This window comes from Taudactylus pleione, unplaced genomic scaffold, assembly GCF_031769625.1.
Source record: "Taudactylus pleione unplaced genomic scaffold, aTauple2 ptg000467l, whole genome shotgun sequence".
NCBI classification, from domain to species: Eukaryota; Metazoa; Chordata; class Amphibia; order Anura; family Myobatrachidae; genus Taudactylus; species Taudactylus pleione.
Window position 1 is genome coordinate 517,384 of NW_028284869.1, and position 24,117 is coordinate 541,500.

Below are 24,117 nucleotides of genomic sequence, written 5' to 3' on the forward strand. Positions count from 1 at the left end.
TCCAAAAGTGCCAAAAAGTGGACTTCAGTGGACATCATGTTTATTTATTCATTTACATTTTAAACCTATTTTGTGCATTGTATTAATATTTTCCATCATCAAAAGAAGTGCATTGCAGTCAATTACTGGATTAACAGTGTAGAGCATTGAAATCATACAATCAGGTATTGTGGCTTACAGATTTGACTAACAAATGCCCTTTTGAAAACCAGGAAGCGTTGGTGGTATAGTGGTGAGCATAGCTGCCTTCCAAGCAGTTGACCCGGGTTCGATTCCCGGCCAACGCATAGTTTGTATTCAATTTTTAAGATCATAAACTCCTTAGAGAATTATTCTTGTTTTGAAGGAATTAGGAATACACTGACCAAGAAATGCCCTTTCAAAAAACGGGAAGCTTTGTTGGTATGTGTCGCACTGGCCAAAGCATGATTTTTCTTGTGTATTCTTTTCATTTTTTAAGATCATAAGCTCCTTAGAGAATGTTTCTTGTTTTGAAGAAATCAGGAATACACTGACCAAGAAATGCCCTTTCAACAAATGGGAAGCTTTGTTGGTATGTGTAGCACTTATGGGATATGGACAGAGTCATGGCTTTGTCATTCACAGAATACTAGATTTATGGCATCTTAAAAATATCCAGCTCTGAATAGTCTTATGTAAATTAGGCTATTAAATATATTTTCCTATTATCTGCTTTAGCATGTGATTCAAATTCTCTTTTCCAAAAGTGCCAAAAAGTGGACTTCAGTGGACATCATGTTTATTTATTCATTTACATTTTAAACCTATTTTGTGCATTGTATTAATATTTTCCATCATCAAAAGAAGTGCATTGCAGTCAATTACTGGATTAACAGTGTATTCTTTTCATTTTTTAAGATCATAAGCTCCTTAGAGAATGTTTCTTGTTTTGAAGAAATCAGGAATACACTGACCAAGAAATGCCCTTTCAACAAATGGGAAGCTTTCTTGGTATGTGTAGCACTTATGGGGTATGGACAGAGTCATGGCTTTGTCATTCACAGAATACTAGATTTATGGCATCTTAAAAATATCCAACTCTAAATAGTCTTGTGTAAATTAGGCTATTAAATATATTTTCCTATTATCTGCTTTAGCATGTGATTCAAATTCTCTTTTCCAAAAGTGCCAAAAAGTGGACTTCAGTGGACATCATGTTTATTTATTCATTTACATTTTAAACCTATTTTGTGCATTGTATTAATATTTTCCATCATCAAAAGAAGTGCATTGCAGTCAATTACTGGATTAACAGTGTAGAGCATTGAAATCATACAATCAGGTATTGTGGCTTACAGATTTGACTAACAAATGCCCTTTTGAAAACCAGGAAGCGTTGGTGGTATAGTGGTGAGCATAGCTGCCTTCCAAGCAGTTGACCCGGGTTCGATTCCCAGCCAACGCATAGTTTGTATTCAATTTTTAAGATCATAAACTCCTTAGAGAATTATTCTTGTTTTGAAGGAATTAGGAATACACTGACCAAGAAATGCCCTTTCAAAAAACGGGAAGCTTTGTTGGTATGTGTCGCACTGGCCAAAGCATGATTTTTCTTGTGTATTCTTTTCATTTTTTAAGATCATAAGCTCCTTAGAGAATGTTTCTTGTTTTGAAGAAATCAGGAATACACTGACCAAGAAATGCCCTTTCAACAAATGGGAAGCTTTGTTGGTATGTGTAGCACTTATGGGGTATGGACAGAGTCATGGCTTTGTCATTCACAGAATACTAGATTTATGGCATCTTAAAAATATCCAACTCTGAATAGTCTTATGTAAATTAGGCTATTAAATATATTTTCCTATTATCTGCTTTAACATTTGATTCAAATTCTCTTTTCCAAAAGTGCCAAAAAGTGGACTTCAGTGGACATCATGTTTATTTATTCATTTACATTTTAAACCTATTTTGTGCATTGTATTAATATTTTCCATCATCAAAAGAAGTGCATTGCAGTCAATTACTGGATTAACAGTGTATTCTTTTCATTTTTTAAGATCATAAGCTCCTTAGAGAATGTTTCTTGTTTTGAAGAAATCAGGAATACACTGACCAAGAAATGCCCTTTCAACAAATGGGAAGCTTTCTTGGTATGTGTAGCACTTATGGGGTATGGACAGAGTCATGGCTTTGTCATTCACAGAATACTAGATTTATGGCATCTTAAAAATATCCAACTCTAAATAGTCTTATGTAAATTAGGCTATTAAATATATTTTCCTATTATCTGCTTTAACATTTGATTCAAATTCTCTTTTCCAAAAGTGCCAAAAAGTGGACTTCAGTGGACATCATGTTTATTTATTCATTTGCATTTTTAACCTAATTTGTGCATTGTATTAATATTTTCCATCATCAAAAGAAGTGCATTGCAGTCAATTAATGGATTAACAGTGTAGAGCATTGAAATCATACAATCAGGTGTTGTGGCTTACAGATTTGACTAACAAATGCCCTTTTAAAAACCAGGAAGCGTTGGTGGTATAGTGGTGAGCATAGCTGCCTTCCAAGCAGTTGATCCGGGTTCGATTCCCGGCCAACGCATAGTTTGTATTCAATTTTTAAGATCATAAACTCCTTAGAGAATTATTCTTGTTTTGAAGGAATTAGGAATACACTGATCAAGAAATGCCCTTTCAAAAAAAGGGAAGCTTTGTTGGTATGTGTAGCACTGGCCAACGCATGATTTTTCTTGTGCATTCTTTTCATTTTTTAAGATCATAAGCTCCTTAGAGAATGTTTCTTGTTTTGAAGAAATCAGGAATACACTGACCAAGAAATGCCCTTTCAACAAATGGGAAGCTTTGTTGGTATGTGTAGCACTTATGGGATATGGACAGAGTCATGGCTTTGTCATTCAGAGAATACTAGATTTATGGCATCTTAAAAATATCCAGCTCTGAATAGTCTTATGTAAATTAGGCTATTAAATATATTTTCCTATTATCTGCTTTAGCATGTGATTCAAATTCTCTTTTCCAAAAGTGCCAAAAAGTGGACTTCAGTGGACATCATGTTTATTTATTCATTTACATTTTAAACCTATTTTGTGCATTGTATTAATATTTTCCATCATCAAAAGAAGTGCATTGTAGTCAATTACTGGATTAACAGTGTATTCTTTTCATTTTTTAAGATCATAAGCTCCTTAGAGAATGTTTCTTGTTTTGAAGAAATCAGGAATACACTGACCAAGAAATGCCCTTTCAACAAATGGGAAGCTTTCTTGGTATGTGTAGCACTTATGGGGTATGGACAGAGTCATGGCTTTGTCATTCACAGAATACTAGATTTATGGCATCTTAAAAATATCCAACTCTGAATAGTCTTATGTAAATTAGGCTATTAAATATATTTTCCTATTATCTGCTTTAACATTTGATTCAAATTCTCTTTTCCAAAAGTGCCAAAAAGTGGACTTCAGTGGACATCATGTTTATTTATTCATTTACATTTTAAACCTATTTTGTGCATTGTATTAATATTTTCCATCATCAAAAGAAGTGCATTGCAGTCAATTACTGGATTAACAGTGTATTCTTTTCATTTTTTAAGATCATAAGCTCCTTAGAGAATGTTTCTTGTTTTGAAGAAATCAGGAATACACTGACCAAGAAATGCCCTTTCAACAAATGGGAAGCTTTCTTGGTATGTGTAGCACTTATGGGGTATGGACAGAGTCATGGCTTTGTCATTCACAGAATACTAGATTTATGGCATCTTAAAAATATCCAACTCTAAATAGTCTTATGTAAATTAGGCTATTAAATATATTTTCCTATTATCTGCTTTAACATTTGATTCAAATTCTCTTTTCCAAAAGTGCCAAAAAGTGGACTTCAGTGGACATCATGTTTATTTATTCATTTGCATTTTTAACCTAATTTGTGCATTGTATTAATATTTTCCATCATCAAAAGAAGTGCATTGCAGTCAATTAATGGATTAACAGTGTAGAGCATTGAAATCATACAATCAGGTGTTGTGGCTTACAGATTTGACTAACAAATGCCCTTTTAAAAACCAGGAAGCGTTGGTGGTATAGTGGTGAGCATAGCTGCCTTCCAAGCAGTTGATCCGGGTTCGATTCCCGGCCAACGCATAGTTTGTATTCAATTTTTAAGATCATAAACTCCTTAGAGAATTATTCTTGTTTTGAAGGAATTAGGAATACACTGATCAAGAAATGCCCTTTCAAAAAAAGGGAAGCTTTGTTGGTATGTGTAGCACTGGCCAACGCATGATTTTTCTTGTGCATTCTTTTCATTTTTTAAGATCATAAGCTCCTTAGAGAATGTTTCTTGTTTTGAAGAAATCAGGAATACACTGACCAAGAAATGCCCTTTCAACAAATGGGAAGCTTTGTTGGTATGTGTAGCACTTATGGGATATGGACAGAGTCATGGCTTTGTCATTCAGAGAATACTAGATTTATGGCATCTTAAAAATATCCAGCTCTGAATAGTCTTATGTAAATTAGGCTATTAAATATATTTTCCTATTATCTGCTTTAGCATGTGATTCAAATTCTCTTTTCCAAAAGTGCCAAAAAGTGGACTTCAGTGGACATCATGTTTATTTATTCATTTACATTTTAAACCTATTTTGTGCATTGTATTAATATTTTCCATCATCAAAAGAAGTGCATTGTAGTCAATTACTGGATTAACAGTGTATTCTTTTCATTTTTTAAGATCATAAGCTCCTTAGAGAATGTTTCTTGTTTTGAAGAAATCAGGAATACACTGACCAAGAAATGCCCTTTCAACAAATGGGAAGCTTTCTTGGTATGTGTAGCACTTATGGGGTATGGACAGAGTCATGGCTTTGTCATTCACAGAATACTAGATTTATGGCATCTTAAAAATATCCAACTCTGAATAGTCTTATGTAAATTAGGCTATTAAATATATTTTCCTATTATCTGCTTTAACATTTGATTCAAATTCTCTTTTCCAAAAGTGCCAAAAAGTGGACTTCAGTGGACATCATGTTTATTTATTCATTTACATTTTAAACCTATTTTGTGCATTGTATTAATATTTTCCATCATCAAAAGAAGTGCATTGCAGTCAATTACTGGATTAACAGTGTATTCTTTTCATTTTTTAAGATCATAAGCTCCTTAGAGAATGTTTCTTGTTTTGAAGAAATCAGGAATACACTGACCAAGAAATGCCCTTTCAACAAATGGGAAGCTTTCTTGGTATGTGTAGCACTTATGGGGTATGGACAGAGTCATGGCTTTGTCATTCACAGAATACTAGATTTATGGCATCTTAAAAATATCCAACTCTAAATAGTCTTATGTAAATTAGGCTATTAAATATATTTTCCTATTATCTGCTTTAACATTTGATTCAAATTCTCTTTTCCAAAAGTGCCAAAAAGTGGACTTCAGTGGACATCATGTTTATTTATTCATTTGCATTTTTAACCTAATTTGTGCATTGTATTAATATTTTCCATCATCAAAAGAAGTGCATTGCAGTCAATTAATGGATTAACAGTGTAGAGCATTGAAATCATACAATCAGGTGTTGTGGCTTACAGATTTGACTAACAAATGCCCTTTTAAAAACCAGGAAGCGTTGGTGGTATAGTGGTGAGCATAGCTGCCTTCCAAGCAGTTGATCCGGGTTCGATTCCCGGCCAACGCATAGTTTGTATTCAATTTTTAAGATCATAAACTCCTTAGAGAATTATTCTTGTTTTGAAGGAATTAGGAATACACTGATCAAGAAATGCCCTTTCAAAAAAAGGGAAGCTTTGTTGGTATGTGTAGCACTGGCCAACGCATGATTTTTCTTGTGCATTCTTTTCATTTTTTAAGATCATAAGCTCCTTAGAGAATGTTTCTTGTTTTGAAGAAATCAGGAATACACTGACCAAGAAATGCCCTTTCAACAAATGGGAAGCTTTGTTGGTATGTGTAGCACTTATGGGATATGGACAGAGTCATGGCTTTGTCATTCAGAGAATACTAGATTTATGGCATCTTAAAAATATCCAGCTCTGAATAGTCTTATGTAAATTAGGCTATTAAATATATTTTCCTATTATCTGCTTTAGCATGTGATTCAAATTCTCTTTTCCAAAAGTGCCAAAAAGTGGACTTCAGTGGACATCATGTTTATTTATTCATTTACATTTTAAACCTATTTTGTGCATTGTATTAATATTTTCCATCATCAAAAGAAGTGCATTGTAGTCAATTACTGGATTAACAGTGTATTCTTTTCATTTTTTAAGATCATAAGCTCCTTAGAGAATGTTTCTTGTTTTGAAGAAATCAGGAATACACTGACCAAGAAATGCCCTTTCAACAAATGGGAAGCTTTCTTGGTATGTGTAGCACTTATGGGGTATGGACAGAGTCATGGCTTTGTCATTCACAGAATACTAGATTTATGGCATCTTAAAAATATCCAACTCTGAATAGTCTTATGTAAATTAGGCTATTAAATATATTTTCCTATTATCTGCTTTAACATTTGATTCAAATTCTCTTTTCCAAAAGTGCCAAAAAGTGGACTTCAGTGGACATCATGTTTATTTATTCATTTACATTTTAAACCTATTTTGTGCATTGTATTAATATTTTCCATCATCAAAAGAAGTGCATTGCAGTCAATTACTGGATTAACAGTGTATTCTTTTCATTTTTTAAGATCATAAGCTCCTTAGAGAATGTTTCTTGTTTTGAAGAAATCAGGAATACACTGACCAAGAAATGCCCTTTCAACAAATGGGAAGCTTTCTTGGTATGTGTAGCACTTATGGGGTATGGACAGAGTCATGGCTTTGTCATTCACAGAATACTAGATTTATGGCATCTTAAAAATATCCAACTCTAAATAGTCTTATGTAAATTAGGCTATTAAATATATTTTCCTATTATCTGCTTTAACATTTGATTCAAATTCTCTTTTCCAAAAGTGCCAAAAAGTGGACTTCAGTGGACATCATGTTTATTTATTCATTTGCATTTTTAACCTAATTTGTGCATTGTATTAATATTTTCCATCATCAAAAGAAGTGCATTGCAGTCAATTAATGGATTAACAGTGTAGAGCATTGAAATCATACAATCAGGTGTTGTGGCTTACAGATTTGACTAACAAATGCCCTTTTAAAAACCAGGAAGCGTTGGTGGTATAGTGGTGAGCATAGCTGCCTTCCAAGCAGTTGACCCGGGTTCGATTCCCGGCCAACGCATAGTTTGTATTCAATTTTTAAGATCATAAACTCCTTAGAGAATTATTCTTGTTTTGAAGGAATTAGGAATACACTGACCAAGAAATGCCCTTTCAAAAAACGGGAAGCTTTGTTGGTATGTGTCGCACTGGCCAAAGCATGATTTTTCTTGTGTATTCTTTTCATTTTTTAAGATCATAAGCTCCTTAGAGAATGTTTCTTGTTTTGAAGAAATCAGGAATACACTGACCAAGAAATGCCCTTTCAACAAATGGGAAGCTTTGTTGGTATGTGTAGCACTTATGGGATATGGACAGAGTCATGGCTTTGTCATTCACAGAATACTAGATTTATGGCATCTTAAAAATATCCAGCTCTGAATAGTCTTATGTAAATTAGGCTATTAAATATATTTTCCTATTATCTGCTTTAGCATGTGATTCAAATTCTCTTTTCCAAAAGTGCCAAAAAGTGGACTTCAGTGGACATCATGTTTATTTATTCATTTACATTTTAAACCTATTTTGTGCATTGTATTAATATTTTCCATCATCAAAAGAAGTGCATTGTAGTCAATTACTGGATTAACAGTGTATTCTTTTCATTTTTTAAGATCATAAGCTCCTTAGAGAATGTTTCTTGTTTTGAAGAAATCAGGAATACACTGACCAAGAAATGCCCTTTCAACAAATGGGAAGCTTTCTTGGTATGTGTAGCACTTATGGGGTATGGACAGAGTCATGGCTTTGTCATTCACAGAATACTAGATTTATGGCATCTTAAAAATATCCAACTCTGAATAGTCTTATGTAAATTAGGCTATTAAATATATTTTCCTATTATCTGCTTTAACATTTGATTCAAATTCTCTTTTCCAAAAGTGCCAAAAAGTGGACTTCAGTGGACATCATGTTTATTTATTCATTTACATTTTAAACCTATTTTGTGCATTGTATTAATATTTTCCATCATCAAAAGAAGTGCATTGCAGTCAATTACTGGATTAACAGTGTATTCTTTTCATTTTTTAAGATCATAAGCTCCTTAGAGAATGTTTCTTGTTTTGAAGAAATCAGGAATACACTGACCAAGAAATGCCCTTTCAACAAATGGGAAGCTTTCTTGGTATGTGTAGCACTTATGGGGTATGGACAGAGTCATGGCTTTGTCATTCACAGAATACTAGATTTATGGCATCTTAAAAATATCCAACTCTAAATAGTCTTGTGTAAATTAGGCTATTAAATATATTTTCCTATTATCTGCTTTAGCATGTGATTCAAATTCTCTTTTCCAAAAGTGCCAAAAAGTGGACTTCAGTGGACATCATGTTTATTTATTCATTTACATTTTAAACCTATTTTGTGCATTGTATTAATATTTTCCATCATCAAAAGAAGTGCATTGCAGTCAATTACTGGATTAACAGTGTAGAGCATTGAAATCATACAATCAGGTATTGTGGCTTACAGATTTGACTAACAAATGCCCTTTTGAAAACCAGGAAGCGTTGGTGGTATAGTGGTGAGCATAGCTGCCTTCCAAGCAGTTGACCCGGGTTCGATTCCCAGCCAACGCATAGTTTGTATTCAATTTTTAAGATCATAAACTCCTTAGAGAATTATTCTTGTTTTGAAGGAATTAGGAATACACTGACCAAGAAATGCCCTTTCAAAAAACGGGAAGCTTTGTTGGTATGTGTCGCACTGGCCAAAGCATGATTTTTCTTGTGTATTCTTTTCATTTTTTAAGATCATAAGCTCCTTAGAGAATGTTTCTTGTTTTGAAGAAATCAGGAATACACTGACCAAGAAATGCCCTTTCAACAAATGGGAAGCTTTGTTGGTATGTGTAGCACTTATGGGGTATGGACAGAGTCATGGCTTTGTCATTCACAGAATACTAGATTTATGGCATCTTAAAAATATCCAACTCTGAATAGTCTTATGTAAATTAGGCTATTAAATATATTTTCCTATTATCTGCTTTAACATTTGATTCAAATTCTCTTTTCCAAAAGTGCCAAAAAGTGGACTTCAGTGGACATCATGTTTATTTATTCATTTACATTTTAAACCTATTTTGTGCATTGTATTAATATTTTCCATCATCAAAAGAAGTGCATTGCAGTCAATTACTGGATTAACAGTGTATTCTTTTCATTTTTTAAGATCATAAGCTCCTTAGAGAATGTTTCTTGTTTTGAAGAAATCAGGAATACACTGACCAAGAAATGCCCTTTCAACAAATGGGAAGCTTTCTTGGTATGTGTAGCACTTATGGGGTATGGACAGAGTCATGGCTTTGTCATTCACAGAATACTAGATTTATGGCATCTTAAAAATATCCAACTCTAAATAGTCTTATGTAAATTAGGCTATTAAATATATTTTCCTATTATCTGCTTTAACATTTGATTCAAATTCTCTTTTCCAAAAGTGCCAAAAAGTGGACTTCAGTGGACATCATGTTTATTTATTCATTTGCATTTTTAACCTAATTTGTGCATTGTATTAATATTTTCCATCATCAAAAGAAGTGCATTGCAGTCAATTAATGGATTAACAGTGTAGAGCATTGAAATCATACAATCAGGTGTTGTGGCTTACAGATTTGACTAACAAATGCCCTTTTAAAAACCAGGAAGCGTTGGTGGTATAGTGGTGAGCATAGCTGCCTTCCAAGCAGTTGACCCGGGTTCGATTCCCGGCCAACGCATAGTTTGTATTCAATTTTTAAGATCATAAACTCCTTAGAGAATTATTCTTGTTTTGAAGGAATTAGGAATACACTGACCAAGAAATGCCCTTTCAAAAAAAGGGAAGCTTTGTTGGTATGTGTCGCACTGGCCAACGCATGATTTTTCTTGTGCATTCTTTTCATTTTTTAAGATCATAAGCTCCTTAGAGAATGTTTCTTGTTTTGAAGAAATCAGGAATACACTGACCAAGAAATGCCCTTTCAACAAATGGGAAGCTTTGTTGGTATGTGTAGCACTTATGGGATATGGACAGAGTCATGGCTTTGTCATTCAGAGAATACTAGATTTATGGCATCTTAAAAATATCCAGCTCTGAATAGTCTTATGTAAATTAGGCTATTAAATATATTTTCCTATTATCTGCTTTAGCATGTGATTCAAATTCTCTTTTCCAAAAGTGCCAAAAAGTGGACTTCAGTGGACATCATGTTTATTTATTCATTTACATTTTAAACCTATTTTGTGCATTGTATTAATATTTTCCATCATCAAAAGAAGTGCATTGTAGTCAATTACTGGATTAACAGTGTATTCTTTTCATTTTTTAAGATCATAAGCTCCTTAGAGAATGTTTCTTGTTTTGAAGAAATCAGGAATACACTGACCAAGAAATGCCCTTTCAACAAATGGGAAGCTTTCTTGGTATGTGTAGCACTTATGGGGTATGGACAGAGTCATGGCTTTGTCATTCACAGAATACTAGATTTATGGCATCTTAAAAATATCCAACTCTGAATAGTCTTATGTAAATTAGGCTATTAAATATATTTTCCTATTATCTGCTTTAACATTTGATTCAAATTCTCTTTTCCAAAAGTGCCAAAAAGTGGACTTCAGTGGACATCATGTTTATTTATTCATTTACATTTTAAACCTATTTTGTGCATTGTATTAATATTTTCCATCATCAAAAGAAGTGCATTGCAGTCAATTACTGGATTAACAGTGTATTCTTTTCATTTTTTAAGATCATAAGCTCCTTAGAGAATGTTTCTTGTTTTGAAGAAATCAGGAATACACTGACCAAGAAATGCCCTTTCAACAAATGGGAAGCTTTCTTGGTATGTGTAGCACTTATGGGGTATGGACAGAGTCATGGCTTTGTCATTCACAGAATACTAGATTTATGGCATCTTAAAAATATCCAACTCTAAATAGTCTTATGTAAATTAGGCTATTAAATATATTTTCCTATTATCTGCTTTAACATTTGATTCAAATTCTCTTTTCCAAAAGTGCCAAAAAGTGGACTTCAGTGGACATCATGTTTATTTATTCATTTGCATTTTTAACCTAATTTGTGCATTGTATTAATATTTTCCATCATCAAAAGAAGTGCATTGCAGTCAATTAATGGATTAACAGTGTAGAGCATTGAAATCATACAATCAGGTGTTGTGGCTTACAGATTTGACTAACAAATGCCCTTTTAAAAACCAGGAAGCGTTGGTGGTATAGTGGTGAGCATAGCTGCCTTCCAAGCAGTTGACCCGGGTTCGATTCCCGGCCAACGCATAGTTTGTATTCAATTTTTAAGATCATAAACTCCTTAGAGAATTATTCTTGTTTTGAAGGAATTAGGAATACACTGACCAAGAAATGCCCTTTCAAAAAACGGGAAGCTTTGTTGGTATGTGTCGCACTGGCCAAAGCATGATTTTTCTTGTGTATTCTTTTCATTTTTTAAGATCATAAGCTCCTTAGAGAATGTTTCTTGTTTTGAAGAAATCAGGAATACACTGACCAAGAAATGCCCTTTCAACAAATGGGAAGCTTTGTTGGTATGTGTAGCACTTATGGGATATGGACAGAGTCATGGCTTTGTCATTCACAGAATACTAGATTTATGGCATCTTAAAAATATCCAGCTCTGAATAGTCTTATGTAAATTAGGCTATTAAATATATTTTCCTATTATCTGCTTTAGCATGTGATTCAAATTCTCTTTTCCAAAAGTGCCAAAAAGTGGACTTCAGTGGACATCATGTTTATTTATTCATTTACATTTTAAACCTATTTTGTGCATTGTATTAATATTTTCCATCATCAAAAGAAGTGCATTGCAGTCAATTACTGGATTAACAGTGTATTCTTTTCATTTTTTAAGATCATAAGCTCCTTAGAGAATGTTTCTTGTTTTGAAGAAATCAGGAATACACTGACCAAGAAATGCCCTTTCAACAAATGGGAAGCTTTCTTGGTATGTGTAGCACTTATGGGGTATGGACAGAGTCATGGCTTTGTCATTCACAGAATACTAGATTTATGGCATCTTAAAAATATCCAACTCTGAATAGTCTTATGTAAATTAGGCTATTAAATATATTTTCCTATTATCTGCTTTAACATTTGATTCAAATTCTCTTTTCCAAAAGTGCCAAAAAGTGGACTTCAGTGGACATCATGTTTATTTATTCATTTACATTTTAAACCTATTTTGTGCATTGTATTAATATTTTCCATCATCAAAAGAAGTGCATTGCAGTCAATTACTGGATTAACAGTGTATTCTTTTCATTTTTTAAGATCATAAGCTCCTTAGAGAATGTTTCTTGTTTTGAAGAAATCAGGAATACACTGACCAAGAAATGCCCTTTCAACAAATGGGAAGCTTTCTTGGTATGTGTAGCACTTATGGGGTATGGACAGAGTCATGGCTTTGTCATTCACAGAATACTAGATTTATGGCATCTTAAAAATATCCAACTCTAAATAGTCTTATGTAAATTAGGCTATTAAATATATTTTCCTATTATCTGCTTTAGCATGTGATTCAAATTCTCTTTTCCAAAAGTGCCAAAAAGTGGACTTCAGTGGACATCATGTTTATTTATTCATTTACATTTTAAACCTATTTTGTGCATTGTATTAATATTTTCCATCATCAAAAGAAGTGCATTGCAGTCAATTACTGGATTAACAGTGTAGAGCATTGAAATCATACAATCAGGTATTGTGGCTTACAGATTTGACTAACAAATGCCCTTTTGAAAACCAGGAAGCGTTGGTGGTATAGTGGTGAGCATAGCTGCCTTCCAAGCAGTTGACCCGATTCCCGGCCAACGCATAGTTTGTATTCAATTTTTAAGATCATAAACTCCTTAGAGAATTATTCTTGTTTTGAAGGAATTAGGAATACACTGACCAAGAAATGCCCTTTCAAAAAACGGGAAGCTTTGTTGGTATGTGTCGCACTGGCCAAAGCATGATTTTTCTTGTGTATTCTTTTCATTTTTTAAGATCATAAGCTCCTTAGAGAATGTTTCTTGTTTTGAAGAAATCAGGAATACACTGACCAAGAAATGCCCTTTCAACAAATGGGAAGCTTTGTTGGTATGTGTAGCACTTATGGGGTATGGACAGAGTCATGGCTTTGTCATTCACAGAATACTAGATTTATGGCATCTTAAAAATATCCAACTCTGAATAGTCTTATGTAAATTAGGCTATTAAATATATTTTCCTATTATCTGCTTTAACATTTGATTCAAATTCTCTTTTCCAAAAGTGCCAAAAAGTGGACTTCAGTGGACATCATGTTTATTTATTCATTTACATTTTAAACCTATTTTGTGCATTGTATTAATATTTTCCATCATCAAAAGAAGTGCATTGCAGTCAATTACTGGATTAACAGTGTATTCTTTTCATTTTTTAAGATCATAAGCTCCTTAGAGAATGTTTCTTGTTTTGAAGAAATCAGGAATACACTGACCAAGAAATGCCCTTTCAACAAATGGGAAGCTTTCTTGGTATGTGTAGCACTTATGGGGTATGGACAGAGTCATGGCTTTGTCATTCACAGAATACTAGATTTATGGCATCTTAAAAATATCCAACTCTAAATAGTCTTATGTAAATTAGGCTATTAAATATATTTTCCTATTATCTGCTTTAACATTTGATTCAAATTCTCTTTTCCAAAAGTGCCAAAAAGTGGACTTCAGTGGACATCATGTTTATTTATTCATTTGCATTTTTAACCTAATTTGTGCATTGTATTAATATTTTCCATCATCAAAAGAAGTGCATTGCAGTCAATTAATGGATTAACAGTGTAGAGCATTGAAATCATACAATCAGGTGTTGTGGCTTACAGATTTGACTAACAAATGCCCTTTTAAAAACCAGGAAGCGTTGGTGGTATAGTGGTGAGCATAGCTGCCTTCCAAGCAGTTGATCCAGGTTCGATTCCCGGCCAACGCATAGTTTGTATTCAATTTTTAAGATCATAAACTCCTTAGAGAATTATTCTTGTTTTGAAGGAATTAGGAATACACTGATCAAGAAATGCCCTTTCAAAAAAAGGGAAGCTTTGTTGGTATGTGTAGCACTGGCCAACGCATGATTTTTCTTGTGCATTCTTTTCATTTTTTAAGATCATAAGCTCCTTAGAGAATGTTTCTTGTTTTGAAGAAATCAGGAATACACTGACCAAGAAATGCCCTTTCAACAAATGGGAAGCTTTGTTGGTATGTGTAGCACTTATGGGATATGGACAGAGTCATGGCTTTGTCATTCAGAGAATACTAGATTTATGGCATCTTAAAAATATCCAGCTCTGAATAGTCTTATGTAAATTAGGCTATTAAATATATTTTCCTATTATCTGCTTTAGCATGTGATTCAAATTCTCTTTTCCAAAAGTGCCAAAAAGTGGACTTCAGTGGACATCATGTTTATTTATTCATTTACATTTTAAACCTATTTTGTGCATTGTATTAATATTTTCCATCATCAAAAGAAGTGCATTGTAGTCAATTACTGGATTAACAGTGTATTCTTTTCATTTTTTAAGATCATAAGCTCCTTAGAGAATGTTTCTTGTTTTGAAGAAATCAGGAATACACTGACCAAGAAATGCCCTTTCAACAAATGGGAAGCTTTCTTGGTATGTGTAGCACTTATGGGGTATGGACAGAGTCATGGCTTTGTCATTCACAGAATACTAGATTTATGGCATCTTAAAAATATCCAACTCTGAATAGTCTTATGTAAATTAGGCTATTAAATATATTTTCCTATTATCTGCTTTAACATTTGATTCAAATTCTCTTTTCCAAAAGTGCCAAAAAGTGGACTTCAGTGGACATCATGTTTATTTATTCATTTACATTTTAAACCTATTTTGTGCATTGTATTAATATTTTCCATCATCAAAAGAAGTGCATTGCAGTCAATTACTGGATTAACAGTGTATTCTTTTCATTTTTTAAGATCATAAGCTCCTTAGAGAATGTTTCTTGTTTTGAAGAAATCAGGAATACACTGACCAAGAAATGCCCTTTCAACAAATGGGAAGCTTTCTTGGTATGTGTAGCACTTATGGGGTATGGACAGAGTCATGGCTTTGTCATTCACAGAATACTAGATTTATGGCATCTTAAAAATATCCAACTCTAAATAGTCTTATGTAAATTAGGCTATTAAATATATTTTCCTATTATCTGCTTTAACATTTGATTCAAATTCTCTTTTCCAAAAGTGCCAAAAAGTGGACTTCAGTGGACATCATGTTTATTTATTCATTTGCATTTTTAACCTAATTTGTGCATTGTATTAATATTTTCCATCATCAAAAGAAGTGCATTGTAGTCAATTACTGGATTAACAGTGTATTCTTTTCATTTTTTAAGATCATAAGCTCCTTAGAGAATGTTTCTTGTTTTGAAGAAATCAGGAATACACTGACCAAGAAATGCCCTTTCAACAAATGGGAAGCTTTCTTGGTATGTGTAGCACTTATGGGGTATGGACAGAGTCATGGCTTTGTCATTCACAGAATACTAGATTTATGGCATCTTAAAAATATCCAACTCTGAATAGTCTTATGTAAATTAGGCTATTAAATATATTTTCCTATTATCTGCTTTAACATTTGATTCAAATTCTCTTTTCCAAAAGTGCCAAAAAGTGGACTTCAGTGGACATCATGTTTATTTATTCATTTACATTTTAAACCTATTTTGTGCATTGTATTAATATTTTCCATCATCAAAAGAAGTGCATTGCAGTCAATTACTGGATTAACAGTGTATTCTTTTCATTTTTTAAGATCATAAGCTCCTTAGAGAATGTTTCTTGTTTTGAAGAAATCAGGAATACACTGACCAAGAAATGCCCTTTCAACAAATGGGAAGCTTTCTTGGTATGTGTAGCACTTATGGGGTATGGACAGAGTCATGGCTTTGTCATTCACAGAATACTAGATTTATGGCATCTTAAAAATATCCAACTCTAAATAGTCTTATGTAAATTAGGCTATTAAATATATTTTCCTATTATCTGCTTTAACATTTGATTCAAATTCTCTTTTCCAAAAGTGCCAAAAAGTGGACTTCAGTGGACATCATGTTTATTTATTCATTTGCATTTTTAACCTAATTTGTGCATTGTATTAATATTTTCCATCATCAAAAGAAGTGCATTGCAGTCAATTAATGGATTAACAGTGTAGAGCATTGAAATCATACAATCAGGTGTTGTGGCTTACAGATTTGACTAACAAATGCCCTTTTAAAAACCAGGAAGCGTTGGTGGTATAGTGGTGAGCATAGCTGCCTTCCAAGCAGTTGACCCGGGTTCGATTCCCGGCCAACGCATAGTTTGTATTCAATTTTTAAGATCATAAACTCCTTAGAGAATTATTCTTGTTTTGAAGGAATTAGGAATACACTGATCAAGAAATGCCCTTTCAAAAAAAGGGAAGCTTTGTTGGTATGTGTAGCACTGGCCAACGCATGATTTTTCTTGTGCATTCTTTTCATTTTTTAAGATCATAAGCTCCTTAGAGAATGTTTCTTGTTTTGAAGAAATCAGGAATACACTGACCAAGAAATGCCCTTTCAACAAATGGGAAGCTTTGTTGGTATGTGTAGCACTTATGGGATATGGACAGAGTCATGGCTTTGTCATTCAGAGAATACTAGATTTATGGCATCTTAAAAATATCCAGCTCTGAATAGTCTTATGTAAATTAGGCTATTAAATATATTTTCCTATTATCTGCTTTAGCATGTGATTCAAATTCTCTTTTCCAAAAGTGCCAAAAAGTGGACTTCAGTGGACATCATGTTTATTTATTCATTTACATTTTAAACCTATTTTGTGCATTGTATTAATATTTTCCATCATCAAAAGAAGTGCATTGTAGTCAATTACTGGATTAACAGTGTATTCTTTTCATTTTTTAAGATCATAAGCTCCTTAGAGAATGTTTCTTGTTTTGAAGAAATCAGGAATACACTGACCAAGAAATGCCCTTTCAACAAATGGGAAGCTTTCTTGGTATGTGTAGCACTTATGGGGTATGGACAGAGTCATGGCTTTGTCATTCACAGAATACTAGATTTATGGCATCTTAAAAATATCCAACTCTGAATAGTCTTATGTAAATTAGGCTATTAAATATATTTTCCTATTATCTGCTTTAACATTTGATTCAAATTCTCTTTTCCAAAAGTGCCAAAAAGTGGACTTCAGTGGACATCATGTTTATTTATTCATTTACATTTTAAACCTATTTTGTGCATTGTATTAATATTTTCCATCATCAAAAGAAGTGCATTGCAGTCAATTACTGGATTAACAGTGTATTCTTTTCATTTTTTAAGATCATAAGCTCCTTAGAGAATGTTTCTTGTTTTGAAGAAATCAGGAATACACTGACCAAGAAATGCCCTTTCAACAAATGGGAAGCTTTCTTGGTATGTGTAGCACTTATGGGGTATGGACAGAGTCATGGCTTTGTCATTCACAGAATACTAGATTTATGGCATCTTAAAAATATCCAACTCTAAATAGTCTTATGTAAATTAGGCTATTAAATATATTTTCCTATTATCTGCTTTAACATTTGATTCAAATTCTCTTTTCCAAAAGTGCCAAAAAGTGGACTTCAGTGGACATCATGTTTATTTATTCATTTGCATTTTTAACCTAATTTGTGCATTGTATTAATATTTTCCATCATCAAAAGAAGTGCATTGCAGTCAATTAATGGATTAACAGTGTAGAGCATTGAAATCATACAATCAGGTGTTGTGGCTTACAGATTTGACTAACAAATGCCCTTTTAAAAACCAGGAAGCGTTGGTGGTATAGTGGTGAGCATAGCTGCCTTCCAAGCAGTTGATCCAGGTTCGATTCCCGGCCAACGCATAGTTTGTATTCAATTTTTAAGATCATAAACTCCTTAGAGAATTATTCTTGTTTTGAAGGAATTAGGAATACACTGATCAAGAAATGCCCTTTCAAAAAAAGGGAAGCTTTGTTGGTATGTGTAGCACTGGCCAACGCATGATTTTTCTTGTGCATTCTTTTCATTTTTTAAGATCATAAGCTCCTTAGAGAATGTTTCTTGTTTTGAAGAAATCAGGAATACACTGACCAAGAAATGCCCTTTCAACAAATGGGAAGCTTTGTTGGTATGTGTAGCACTTATGGGATATGGACAGAGTCATGGCTTTGTCATTCAGAGAATACTAGATTTATGGCATCTTAAAAATATCCAGCTCTGAATAGTCTTATGTAAATTAGGCTATTAAATATATTTTCCTATTATCTGCTTTAGCATGTGATTCAAATTCTCTTTTCCAAAAGTGCCAAAAAGTGGACTTCAGTGGACATCATGTTTATTTATTCATTTACATTTTAAACCTATTTTGTGCATTGTATTAATATTTTCCATCATCAAAAGAAGTGCATTGTAGTCAATTACTGGATTAACAGTGTATTCTTTTCATTTTTTAAGATCATAAGCTCCTTAGAGAATGTTTCTTGTTTTGAAGAAATCAGGAATACACTGACCAAGAAATGCCCTTTCAACAAATGGGAAGCTTTCTTGGTATGTGTAGCACTTATGGGGTATGGACAGAGTCATGGCTTTGTCATTCACAGAATACTAGATTTATGGCATCTTAAAAATATCCAACTCTGAATAGTCTTATGTAAATTAGGCTATTAAATATATTTTCCTATTATCTGCTTTAACATTTGATTCAAATTCTCTTTTCCAAAAGTGCCAAAAAGTGGACTTCAGTGGACATCATGTTTATTTATTCATTTACATTTTAAACCTATTTTGTGCATTGTATTAATATTTTCCATCATCAAAAGAAGTGCATTGCAGTCAATTACTGGATTAACAGTGTATTCTTTTCATTTTTTAAGATCATAAGCTCCTTAGAGAATGTTTCTTGTTTTGAAGAAATCAGGAATACACTGACCAAGAAATGCCCTTTCAACAAATGGGAAGCTTTCTTGGTATGTGTAGCACTTATGGGGTATGGACAGAGTCATGGCTTTGTCATTCACAGAATACTAGATTTATGGCATCTTAAAAATATCCAACTCTAAATAGTCTTATGTAAATTAGGCTATTAAATATATTTTCCTATTATCTGCTTTAACATTTGATTCAAATTCTCTTTTCCAAAAGTGCCAAAAAGTGGACTTCAGTGGACATCATGTTTATTTATTCATTTGCATTTTTAACCTAATTTGTGCATTGTATTAATATTTTCCATCATCAAAAGAAGTGCATTGCAGTCAATTAATGGATTAACAGTGTAGAGCATTGAAATCATACAATCAGGTGTTGTGGCTTACAGATTTGACTAACAAATGCCCTTTTAAAAACCAGGAAGCGTTGGTGGTATAGTGGTGAGCATAGCTGCCTTCCAAGCAGTTGACCCGGGTTCGATTCCCGGCCAACGCATAGTTTGTATTCAATTTTTAAGATCATAAACTCCTTAGAGAATTATTCTTGTTTTGAAGGAATTAGGAATACACTGATCAAGAAATGCCCTTTCAAAAAAAGGGAAGCTTTGTTGGTATGTGTAGCACTGGCCAACGCATGATTTTTCTTGTGCATTCTTTTCATTTTTTAAGATCATAAGCTCCTTAGAGAATGTTTCTTGTTTTGAAGAAATCAGGAATACACTGACCAAGAAATGCCCTTTCAACAAATGGGAAGCTTTGTTGGTATGTGTAGCACTTATGGGATATGGACAGAGTCATGGCTTTGTCATTCAGAGAATACTAGATTTATGGCATCTTAAAAATATCCAGCTCTGAATAGTCTTATGTAAATTAGGCTATTAAATATATTTTCCTATTATCTGCTTTAGCATGTGATTCAAATTCTCTTTTCCAAAAGTGCCAAAAAGTGGACTTCAGTGGACATCATGTTTATTTATTCATTTACATTTTAAACCTATTTTGTGCATTGTATTAATATTTTCCATCATCAAAAGAAGTGCATTGTAGTCAATTACTGGATTAACAGTGTATTCTTTTCATTTTTTAAGATCATAAGCTCCTTAGAGAATGTTTCTTGTTTTGAAGAAATCAGGAATACACTGACCAAGAAATGCCCTTTCAACAAATGGGAAGCTTTCTTGGTATGTGTAGCACTTATGGGGTATGGACAGAGTCATGGCTTTGTCATTCACAGAATACTAGATTTATGGCATCTTAAAAATATCCAACTCTGAATAGTCTTATGTAAATTAGGCTATTAAATATATTTTCCTATTATCTGCTTTAACATTTGATTCAAATTCTCTTTTCCAAAAGTGCCAAAAAGTGGACTTCAGTGGACATCATGTTTATTTATTCATTTACATTTTAAACCTATTTTGTGCATTGTATTAATATTTTCCATCATCAAAAGAAGTGCATTGCAGTCAATTACTGGATTAACAGTGTATTCTTTTCATTTTTTAAGATCATAAGCTCCTTAGAGAATGTTTCTTGTTTTGAAGAAATCAGGAATACACTGACCAAGAAATGCCCTTTCAACAAATGGGAAGCTTTCTTGGTATGTGTAGCACTTATGGGGTATGGACAGAGTCATGGCTTTGTCATTCACAGAATACTAGATTTATGGCATCTTAAAAATATCCAACTCTAAATAGTCTTATGTAAATTAGGCTATTAAATATATTTTCCTATTATCTGCTTTAACATTTGATTCAAATTCTCTTTTCCAAAAGTGCCAAAAAGTGGACTTCAGTGGACATCATGTTTATTTATTCATTTGCATTTTTAACCTAATTTGTGCATTGTATTAATATTTTCCATCATCAAAAGAAGTGCATTGCAGTCAATTAATGGATTAACAGTGTAGAGCATTGAAATCATACAATCAGGTGTTGTGGCTTACAGATTTGACTAACAAATGCCCTTTTAAAAACCAGGAAGCGTTGGTGGTATAGTGGTGAGCATAGCTGCCTTCCAAGCAGTTGACCCGGGTTCGATTCCCGGCCAACGCATAGTTTGTATTCAATTTTTAAGATCATAAACTCCTTAGAGAATTATTCTTGTTTTGAAGGAATTAGGAATACACTGATCAAGAAATGCCCTTTCAAAAAAAGGGAAGCTTTGTTGGTATGTGTAGCACTGGCCAACGCATGATTTTTCTTGTGCATTCTTTTCATTTTTTAAGATCATAAGCTCCTTAGAGAATGTTTCTTGTTTTGAAGAAATCAGGAATACACTGACCAAGAAATGCCCTTTCAACAAATGGGAAGCTTTGTTGGTATGTGTAGCACTTATGGGATATGGACAGAGTCATGGCTTTGTCATTCAGAGAATACTAGATTTATGGCATCTTAAAAATATCCAGCTCTGAATAGTCTTATGTAAATTAGGCTATTAAATATATTTTCCTATTATCTGCTTTAGCATGTGATTCAAATTCTCTTTTCCAAAAGTGCCAAAAAGTGGACTTCAGTGGACATCATGTTTATTTATTCATTTACATTTTAAACCTATTTTGTGCATTGTATTAATATTTTCCATCATCAAAAGAAGTGCATTGTAGTCAATTACTGGATTAACAGTGTATTCTTTTCATTTTTTAAGATCATAAGCTCCTTAGAGAATGTTTCTTGTTTTGAAGAAATCAGGAATACACTGACCAAGAAATGCCCTTTCAACAAATGGGAAGCTTTCTTGGTATGTGTAGCACTTATGGGGTATGGACAGAGTCATGGCTTTGTCATTCACAGAATACTAGATTTATGGCATCTTAAAAATATCCAACTCTGAATAGTCTTATGTAAATTAGGCTATTAAATATATTTTCCTATTATCTGCTTTAACATTTGATTCAAATTCTCTTTTCCAAAAGTGCCAAAAAGTGGACTTCAGTGGACATCATGTTTATTTATTCATTTACATTTTAAACCTATTTTGTGCATTGTATTAATATTTTCCATCATCAAAAGAAGTGCATTGCAGTCAATTACTGGATTAACAGTGTATTCTTTTCATTTTTTAAGATCATAAGCTCCTTAGAGAATGTTTCTTGTTTTGAAGAAATCAGGAATACACTGACCAAGAAATGCCCTTTCAACAAATGGGAAGCTTTCTTGGTATGTGTAGCACTTATGGGGTATGGACAGAGTCATGGCTTTGTCATTCACAGAATACTAGATTTATGGCATCTTAAAAATATCCAACTCTAAATAGTCTTATGTAAATTAGGCTATTAAATATATTTTCCTATTATCTGCTTTAACATTTGATTCAAATTCTCTTTTCCAAAAGTGCCAAAAAGTGGACTTCAGTGGACATCATGTTTATTTATTCATTTGCATTTTTAACCTAATTTGTGCATTGTATTAATATTTTCCATCATCAAAAGAAGTGCATTGCAGTCAATTAATGGATTAACAGTGTAGAGCATTGAAATCATACAATCAGGTGTTGTGGCTTACAGATTTGACTAACAAATGCCCTTTTAAAAACCAGGAAGCGTTGGTGGTATAGTGGTGAGCATAGCTGCCTTCCAAGCAGTTGATCCAGGTTCGATTCCCGGCCAACGCATAGTTTGTATTCAATTTTTAAGATCATAAACTCCTTAGAGAATTATTCTTGTTTTGAAGGAATTAGGAATACACTGATCAAGAAATGCCCTTTCAAAAAAAGGGAAGCTTTGTTGGTATGTGTAGCACTGGCCAACGCATGATTTTTCTTGTGCATTCTTTTCATTTTTTAAGATCATAAGCTCCTTAGAGAATGTTTCTTGTTTTGAAGAAATCAGGAATACACTGACCAAGAAATGCCCTTTCAACAAATGGGAAGCTTTGTTGGTATGTGTAGCACTTATGGGATATGGACAGAGTCATGGCTTTGTCATTCAGAGAATACTAGATTTATGGCATCTTAAAAATATCCAGCTCTGAATAGTCTTATGTAAATTAGGCTATTAAATATATTTTCCTATTATCTGCTTTAGCATGTGATTCAAATTCTCTTTTCCAAAAGTGCCAAAAAGTGGACTTCAGTGGACATCATGTTTATTTATTCATTTACATTTTAAACCTATTTTGTGCATTGTATTAATATTTTCCATCATCAAAAGAAGTGCATTGTAGTCAATTACTGGATTAACAGTGTATTCTTTTCATTTTTTAAGATCATAAGCTCCTTAGAGAATGTTTCTTGTTTTGAAGAAATCAGGAATACACTGACCAAGAAATGCCCTTTCAACAAATGGGAAGCTTTCTTGGTATGTGTAGCACTTATGGGGTATGGACAGAGTCATGGCTTTGTCATTCACAGAATACTAGATTTATGGCATCTTAAAAATATCCAACTCTGAATAGTCTTATGTAAATTAGGCTATTAAATATATTTTCCTATTATCTGCTTTAACATTTGATTCAAATTCTCTTTTCCAAAAGTGCCAAAAAGTGGACTTCAGTGGACATCATGTTTATTTATTCATTTACATTTTAAACCTATTTTGTGCATTGTATTAATATTTTCCATCATCAAAAGAAGTGCATTGCAGTCAATTACTGGATTAACAGTGTATTCTTTTCATTTTTTAAGATCATAAGCTCCTTAGAGAATGTTTCTTGTTTTGAAGAAATCAGGAATACACTGACCAAGAAATGCCCTTTCAACAAATGGGAAGCTTTCTTGGTATGTGTAGCACTTATGGGGTATGGACAGAGTCATGGCTTTGTCATTCACAGAATACTAGATTTATGGCATCTTAAAAATATCCAACTCTAAATAGTCTTATGTAAATTAGGCTATTAAATATATTTTCCTATTATCTGCTTTAACATTTGATTCAAATTCTCTTTTCCAAAAGTGCCAAAAAGTGGACTTCAGTGGAC

The 24,117-nt window shown here is 33.1% G+C and overlaps 12 non-coding genes across 12 annotated transcripts; all 12 read left to right on the forward strand.

Moving 5' to 3' along the window:
• The first annotated feature begins 215 nt into the window (after window positions 1-215).
• On the forward strand, window positions 216-287 carry TRNAG-UCC (transfer RNA glycine (anticodon UCC)). Its single transcript has one exon. It is a non-coding gene; the product is annotated as a tRNA-Gly (tRNA).
• Window positions 288-1,354: 1,067 nt separating this feature from the next.
• On the forward strand, window positions 1,355-1,426 carry TRNAG-UCC (transfer RNA glycine (anticodon UCC)). Its single transcript has one exon. It is a non-coding gene; the product is annotated as a tRNA-Gly (tRNA).
• Window positions 1,427-2,493: 1,067 nt separating this feature from the next.
• On the forward strand, window positions 2,494-2,565 carry TRNAG-UCC (transfer RNA glycine (anticodon UCC)). The gene has a single exon. It is a non-coding gene; the product is annotated as a tRNA-Gly (tRNA).
• A 1,486-nt stretch (window positions 2,566-4,051) lies between these two features.
• Window positions 4,052-4,123, forward strand: TRNAG-UCC (transfer RNA glycine (anticodon UCC)). The gene has a single exon. It is a non-coding gene; the product is annotated as a tRNA-Gly (tRNA).
• A 1,486-nt stretch (window positions 4,124-5,609) lies between these two features.
• On the forward strand, window positions 5,610-5,681 carry TRNAG-UCC (transfer RNA glycine (anticodon UCC)). Its single transcript has one exon. It is a non-coding gene; the product is annotated as a tRNA-Gly (tRNA).
• A 1,486-nt stretch (window positions 5,682-7,167) lies between these two features.
• TRNAG-UCC (transfer RNA glycine (anticodon UCC)) lies at window positions 7,168-7,239 on the forward strand. Its single transcript has one exon. It is a non-coding gene; the product is annotated as a tRNA-Gly (tRNA).
• Window positions 7,240-8,725: 1,486 nt separating this feature from the next.
• Window positions 8,726-8,797, forward strand: TRNAG-UCC (transfer RNA glycine (anticodon UCC)). Its single transcript has one exon. It is a non-coding gene; the product is annotated as a tRNA-Gly (tRNA).
• A 1,067-nt stretch (window positions 8,798-9,864) lies between these two features.
• Window positions 9,865-9,936, forward strand: TRNAG-UCC (transfer RNA glycine (anticodon UCC)). Its single transcript has one exon. It is a non-coding gene; the product is annotated as a tRNA-Gly (tRNA).
• A 1,486-nt stretch (window positions 9,937-11,422) lies between these two features.
• On the forward strand, window positions 11,423-11,494 carry TRNAG-UCC (transfer RNA glycine (anticodon UCC)). Its single transcript has one exon. It is a non-coding gene; the product is annotated as a tRNA-Gly (tRNA).
• Window positions 11,495-16,509: 5,015 nt separating this feature from the next.
• On the forward strand, window positions 16,510-16,581 carry TRNAG-UCC (transfer RNA glycine (anticodon UCC)). The gene has a single exon. It is a non-coding gene; the product is annotated as a tRNA-Gly (tRNA).
• A 3,044-nt stretch (window positions 16,582-19,625) lies between these two features.
• Window positions 19,626-19,697, forward strand: TRNAG-UCC (transfer RNA glycine (anticodon UCC)). Its single transcript has one exon. It is a non-coding gene; the product is annotated as a tRNA-Gly (tRNA).
• Window positions 19,698-21,183: 1,486 nt separating this feature from the next.
• TRNAG-UCC (transfer RNA glycine (anticodon UCC)) lies at window positions 21,184-21,255 on the forward strand. Its single transcript has one exon. It is a non-coding gene; the product is annotated as a tRNA-Gly (tRNA).
• The last annotated feature ends 2,862 nt before the right edge of the window (window positions 21,256-24,117 follow it).